Here is a 7,409-nt window from a genome sequence, read left to right on the forward strand (position 1 = left end):
GGTTGCATGGTTTCAAGGGTCACCTTGGAATAAACGATAGCCAAGAAGTTATCACACCACAAGGTACTCTTGACTAGGCCTTAATCCATGGGTCAAAGGATACTAGCATGACACGTCCTAGGGTGTTTTACAAGTATTCTAACAAGCAAAGTCTTAAGAAGAAAAAGCATCTACTAGGGCCTATATACAGTTGTCAAGCTTCCCAACTAGATGGTTTCACAAAATTTTTCCTAAATGCAACTATATGCCATGATGCAACTAACATTTATACATCCTAATGCATATGCTTCTACCAACTAATATGCCAAATAATCTAAATGCAATCCTAAATTCACATTGTTTATACCGCATCAATCAAAATAAAGCCACATAGTCATTAACATAAATAAGAAAAAGGAGATTGGAAAGATCATACCATGCGGTCTTCAATATCCTCATGTCTCGGATGTGGCGTAGTCAATCAATGTGAAAAGGATGAACAAACACAATATATACAAAACAATATATACAAATCTATACTACAAAGGAAATGAACTTGTTTTTGGATTTTCAATTTTTTGGATTTTTTGAAATTTTTGATTTTTCTGGATTTTGAATAAAAGTCAAGTTAGAATTTCCCATCCCCACACTAGTATGGGCATTGTCCTCAATGGCTAATACGATAGGAAATTATGCAATGAATATGCATGATTTCTAAATGCAAATTATACTAAGCTACACCACATGATGCATGTGTTTTTGTTATGGCGGAGAGCATAATTTAAATTAGCTCCCAATGCATATGCATGGACTTCCCCAAACCAAAATAGACATTATTTCTAATGTCATGAATTTCGGGGGAGTTTATGCACATGGAATGCAATGCATGAAACTAAAGATTGTCATTTTGGATTTTACAAATCGGGAACAAAGATAAAGAACACCTTAATGAAGCCAAGGTGTTAGTCCTCCAATGTTGCTAGGACTCCACAAAATAAATGATCAAGATAAAATAAAAACAAGAGAAGTAGACAAACCATAAGGGAGGTGTAAGAATGTAGGAGCCTCCAAAGTTTGCTAATCCTCACCCATTGTATCATCATCATCATCATCTCTTGAGGCACCATCAACCTCCATAGATGTGGAATCATGTCCACTCTCAGTTTCACTTGCTTGTTCTTCCTCACTTTCCTCTTCCTCTTCTTGAGCTTCTTCTTCTTGAACCTCTTCTTCTTCTCCTTCTTATTGGTCACCACCCTCTTCAACAACCATCTCCTTTCCATCCGGTCTACTACCACTAGGAATGCTAGGAAAGAAAACTTCCCTATCCGCCCAACTAGGCAAAGGACAAGATGGATCAAGAAGTCCTTGCCTAGCTAGATGTAGGAGGGGCGGATATTGGGCCTTGTAAGCATCCATTCTATCATTGTAAGCTTGCTTGTGCATTTCCCTCATGAGTAGTGTTAAGTAATCATTTCCCACTTCGACATCCTTGGTTTTGAACTCTTGGTATTCAAATGGGTAAGGTGGGGTGATAATGGAGGAGGAGGCCTCGGCAATTTCGCCCCTTTGTTGTTGAATGATATACTCGGTCGCTTTGGAGAGTGGGAGAAGGTAGTTTGATTGGTGAACATTCAATCGACAAATTATGGAAGGCAAGGTGAAGGATCTAGCTTCATTTGTTAACCACCCATATTTGTCGTTCAAGAGTGTCGTGCTCGACCCACTTGAACTTGTGAATCATGGTGTCCATATCAACAAGATGGCCTCCTTTAACCGGCACATAAGTGTTGTTTTTGTTGAAATCCCGGTTAAAATGCCTAGCCAAATGGGTAACTAGTCCTCCATTGACAATAAAGGCGGTGCCTTCTTTGCCACAATCGACATTAAGCCATCGTTCAACCAAAAGTCTTAGAGTATTGTATGGCTTGGTAAATTCCCTCCCAATGTTCAAGGCCGACTCAAGAAGAATACAATCGAGTTTGGTAAGATGATTTGTGCCATTTCTAGCTATCAAAGTATTCCCAATGACCTTATGCCATACTCTAATGCCCGGATGGTGGACTAAGAGAGCACGACAATCATGAAAGCGTATGAATATCTTTCCGGAAATTGCCATCCAAAGAGGAGCGGGGTCATACTTGATAGGAGTCTTTGTATATTTCGGGTTATCACTAAGGCCTAATATCTTACTCAATTCGCCATAAGTTATGCGTCTATCAACATTTTCAAGACGAAACTCGATGTTGGTTTGAGTTTCCACCCTTGTGACTTTCAAAGAACTTAAAAATTCCAAGGTGAGGGAGGGGTATGTCAATTCTTTCATTGTAAACAATTTACCCAATCCCATAGACTCAAAGAAGGTCTTGGTTTGTTCAAGAACACCCAATTTTGACAATGCATCTTCACAAATAAACTTAGTAGGCATGATGCTTTTCTTAGCAAAGAGAATGAATTTCTCCCTATGAAAGTCGGAAGTGAAAGTTACCTCCGGATAATTGGATAATTGTTCAATGACCGGAGTTGTTGATGTTGTAGCTTCCATAGGGGGACCTTGTTGTTGAACCTGCAACCTTGCCTCATGGACTACCAATGCCTTTGACAATTGTTTTGCTTGAGGAGCTAGTTGCCTCTCGGAAACTGTCTTCTTTGGGGGTGCCTTGTTGCCTCCTTTAGTTCTTGCCATTCTCCTTTGCTTGATTACACCAACGAAAGGTTGAAATCTTCAATTTTTAGTTATACCCAAATCGATTTAGGATGAATGAATGTTGCTTTGAATCGACTCAAAGGTTGAAGATTTTGGTGTTTGAATCACTTGTTGTTGCAAAAGGAGTGATTAACTTTTGTTGTGAGGAAGTTTGGATTTAATTTTGTTGAATCTGGTTGAGGAAATTTGATTTTGTTGATGGAGAGGATGAGGGTTTTTTGGGGTTTTTGGGTAGTGGGTAGTGTTTGTATGTTTGAAGGAATGAGAATGAATGGGAGAAAAGGGGTTTAAATTAACCGTTATATTTGAAAACACAGCAGAGGACGAGCGGACCAGGCATCTGGACGGGCGGATTCTTCAATGTTTGGCCCAGGACGCCACAGGACGAGCGTCCTGCTTCTAAGACGAGCGGATTCTTTGTGGAGGGACGAGCATCTTTCTGGGTGGACGCTCGGATTCCTTTACAGAGAATATCCCAGATTTTTGCTAATGAAAAGACGAGCGTCTTTTGTGAAAGACGGCCGTCCAAACTGAGACGAGCGGATTCTCAGCTAAGACGCTCGGATTCTCTTACAAACCAGTTTTTTTGTATTCTGCAGCTCTACCAGACGAGCGTCTGGTGACTTTGGATGCTCGAGTTCTTCAGGACGAGCGGATTCTCTGTTTGGCCGCTCGGATTCCTCCTTGACCGCATGGATTCAGGTCCATCTGTGGGTACTTTGTAACCCGTGTCATTTTCATTCTTCAATTCCGTGTTCTTCATTGTAGGGGCACTACAAAGGCATGAATAGCCTAGGCAATTGCTATCCCCACACTAAGGTAAAGTACTACACATCAATAAAATCATAAGGCCCTCCCTCACTTCTCTCAAAATGATGAATATCTTGATCAAGGCACAAAAATAAATCCAAAAATGACAAAAATGCAATGTAATAACTGAGATGCAAGTTAGGGAGTTAGAATATTTACAAATGGTGGTTTAGGGAGGACTTCACCAAACTCTCATCCAATGTGAGATGTCAAGGAGGCATGTTCAAGGTGTTGTTGATGTTACTCAACACCTTGAAGAAGTAGTCGAAAGCTTGCTCATTATCATGATAAAGGTCCTCAATAGATTTTTGCACTTGTTGTTCTCCATGATGGTCTTGATTCATAGCATTACCAATATAGGGATTGAATATCCTTTCGAACTCATCATCCCAAAGACCGCAAACCTCATCTACTTGATCATTAAAAATTTCTTAAGTTGATAGAGACAACTCTCTTTCTTTCTTGTCTTGGCCAATGAGGCCATCTTCTTCACTTGTCATGAGTGAGCTTTTCAAGCTCTCATTGTTGCTATTTCCTTGCTCTTTTGATGGAGCATCATCCACTTTCTTTTTCCATTGAAATTCCAACTTCTTCCTATCATCCTTCCGGCTATAGTGATCAACCATAAAACATGGCTCATGCAATCGGGGAGCTCTCATGGTCTTGTCAAGGTTGAAAGTGATGGTTTCATCTCCCACTTCAAGGGTGAGTTCTCCATGCTTCATATTGATCACCACTCCCGCGGTGTGCAAGAAAGGTCTTCCTAAGATAATAGGAATGTTGGAGTCTTCTTCCATGTCAACAATAACGAAATCCACCGGGATGAAGAATTTTCCAATTCTCACGGGAACATCTTCACATACCCCTAAAGGTGTCTTTGTTGATCTATCCGCCATTTGAAGCGTGATGTTGGTACTTTTGAGTTCTCTTATTCCTAGCCTCTTGCTAACCGAATATGGCATGACACTAACACTTGCCCCAAGGTCATATAGAGTTTTGTTGATTGTAGTGTCACCAATAGTGCATGGAATGGAGAAGCTTCCCGGATCCTTGAGTTTTGTAGGTGAACTCCCTTGAAGGATGGCACTACTCACCTTAGTGAAGGCAATAGTCTCAAGTTTCCGGATTGATTTCTTCTTCGTAAGGATGTCCTTCATGTACTTTGCATAAGCCAGAACGTGATTGATCAATTCCGCGAAAGGAATCGAGACTTCTAAATTCTTCACAATTTCCATGAATTTTCCAAGTTGGTCATCAAACTTAGGCTTAGCTTGACGACTCGGGAATGGAAGTCTAATCACAATGGGCTCCTTCTCTTTGGCCTTTTCTTCACTTTTCTTTGAAACTTCTTGATTGGTGGGTTCTTCTTCCCTAGAGTTTTGCACAACTCTTTCCTTATCACTAGCTTCCACAACTTCATCCTCAACTTTCTTCTTTGGTCCTTCATATCTCGTACCACTCCTCAAGTGAATGGCACTAACCGTTTCATGTCTTGGGGGATTACTTTGAGGTGGTAATTGCCCCTTTTGTCTTTGAGAGTTTGAAGATGCTAGGTGGGTCATTTTAGTTTCCAACATTTTTGTGTGGGCTACGATGTTGTTGATGGTGATGTCTTTTGCTTGCCTATCTTTTTGCATTTGAGTGAAAAATTCTTGTTGATTCTTTTGCATTTGGAGGACCGCTTTTTGAACATCAAAACCTTGGTCATTTTGTTGATTGTATGGATTTTGATTTTGATAACCTTGGTTTTGGTTGAAAAAGGGTCTTTGATTTTGGTTTCTCATGGGAGGTGGGGGTGTATGTTGGTTGAGGGTTTTGAACATTTTGGCTTTTGTATGAGAGATTTGGGTGGAATTTGGTGTTTTCATTGTAATAGTTGGAATAAAGGGTACCACTTTTGTATGCTTGAAAAGCATTCACTTGCTCATTTGTTCCCCTACATTCACTTTGGTCATGTCCCAAAGTTCCACAATTCTCACATATCTCACTTGGGATTGATGAAGATGCCACCATGGCATTAACATGATGCTTTGGTGATTTTGAGGCTTCTTCAAGCTTAGCCATAGCCTTCTCAAACTTCAAGTTGATGGCATCAATATAAGCACTAAGTTGAGCACCCAATTAAGTAATATAGTCCACTTCATGCTTTCCTCCTCTAGTAGCCTTGCGAGGTCTATTATATTGTGAATTATGGACCGCTATTTCCTCAATCTTGTTCCAAGTTTGATTATCGTCAACTTCGGTAAACATACCATTTGATCCCATGTTGAGAATGTTTCTTGAGTCTTCATAAAGACCATTCTAAAATTGTTGTACCAAGAACCAGTCGCTAAGTCCATGATGAGGACATGAGCGACAAATTCCTTTAAATCGCTCCCAATAAGCTTCATACAAAGATTCTTCGTCCCTTTGCTTAAAACCCGTAATATGAGCTCTTAGCATGTTAGTCTTTTCCGGAGGGTAGAATTTTTTGTAGAAAGCTAGAGTCAACTTCTTCCAAGAGTCAATTCCAAGAGTAGCCTTATCAAGGCTTTTCAACTATTGTTTCGCGATGCCAATTAGAGAAAAAGGAAATAAGACCGATCGAATTTGGTCTTGAGTCACTCCGGTTTGTGAAATCGCATCACAATAGTCACAAAAAGTTTCCATGTGGGAATGAGGGTCTTCACTAGGCATCCCCCCAAATTGGCTTCTTTTGACTAATTGGATAAATGCGGATTTTGCAATTAAATTTCCGGTTAAGTGTTGTGGTGTGGGAGTACCATTGGGTAGGTTCTCCTCGGTTGGTACGGAATGTGATGAAAACTTAGGCATTGTGGGTTGATTGTGTGATTGATTTTGTGTTGGGTTCTCCTCACCTTATCTTGCAAAAGGGTTGATGAACTCAATATTGTTTGGTTGAATATCTACAACCTCACCAATACCTCTCAAAGTATTTCTAGCAAGTCTTCTATTGGTTGTCAAAGTCCTTTCAATTTCGTGATCAATGGGTAACAAGTTACCTTGTGATCTTCTAGACATGCAAAATATCAAACAACTTGAAAACAATTAGAACAAACCTTGAGGAGTTTTACTTCCCCAAGGCAAAGAAAGACACAACTAATAACAATCAAAGAAAATCAAATCAAGTTAACACCGTCCCCGGCAACGGCGCCATTTTTGGTCGGTCCGCTTTTTGAGCTTAGATTTCGGTTACTTGTCGGTAGGAGCACCTAGACCAAAAAAATATTTATAACTTCACAAACAACTCTACTATTAGTAAAGAGGAAAGTAAAGGTCGGATCCCTAGGGATGGGTATTGATGTAGGATTTTCGATTGCAAGTAGTGGTGTCTAGGGGTGTCACAATTTGGGTTGAGATAAGAAGATCACTAAATAACAATTAAAGTAAAAAATCAAGATGACTAAAATGAGATGTAAACAATTGATTAAAAGCACTAGGGTGTCATGGGTTCATAGGGGATTCATGAGAATTGATCATACAAACATATTCTCAAATTATAAGCAAGCAATTATTGTTGTGATAGGATCGAGTTGGTTTTACAATCCTAGGAAGGTTTGGGTCCCGGAGCCGAATCGATTAGATTGTACAACACCTACAAGTCGACTTAATCCTCCCTACTCAACTATATGCATGGTCTAATGAGACTCGAGTTGGTTTATGTCTTACAAGTCTCATTGAAAACGTAAGTAATGGGTAAAAAATGCAAGGATTCATAGGCTCGCATTTCATCAAACATAACATGTGCATAAGTTGAGATCACAACAAGCAAGCAAATAAATTATGAAGACATATTAAATTAAGCATGAATCATCCCCCATGTTGGTTTCCCCTAATTACCCATTAACCCTAGTTAAGGAAAGTACTCACTCATTATCAAGTTTAACATGTTAACAAGGTTGTCAATCATATT

General features: G+C 39.7%; 1 non-coding gene across 1 annotated transcript; it reads left to right on the forward strand.

The window, feature by feature from the left end:
* The first annotated feature begins 5,828 nt into the window (after positions 1-5,828).
* LOC141603496 (small nucleolar RNA R71) lies at positions 5,829-5,938 on the forward strand. Its single transcript, XR_012525367.1, has one exon. It is a non-coding gene; the product is annotated as a small nucleolar RNA R71 (small nucleolar RNA).
* The last annotated feature ends 1,471 nt before the right edge of the window (positions 5,939-7,409 follow it).

The sequence above is a fragment of the Silene latifolia genome, chromosome 9, assembly GCF_048544455.1.
Source record: "Silene latifolia isolate original U9 population chromosome 9, ASM4854445v1, whole genome shotgun sequence".
NCBI classification, from domain to species: Eukaryota; Viridiplantae; Streptophyta; class Magnoliopsida; order Caryophyllales; family Caryophyllaceae; genus Silene; species Silene latifolia.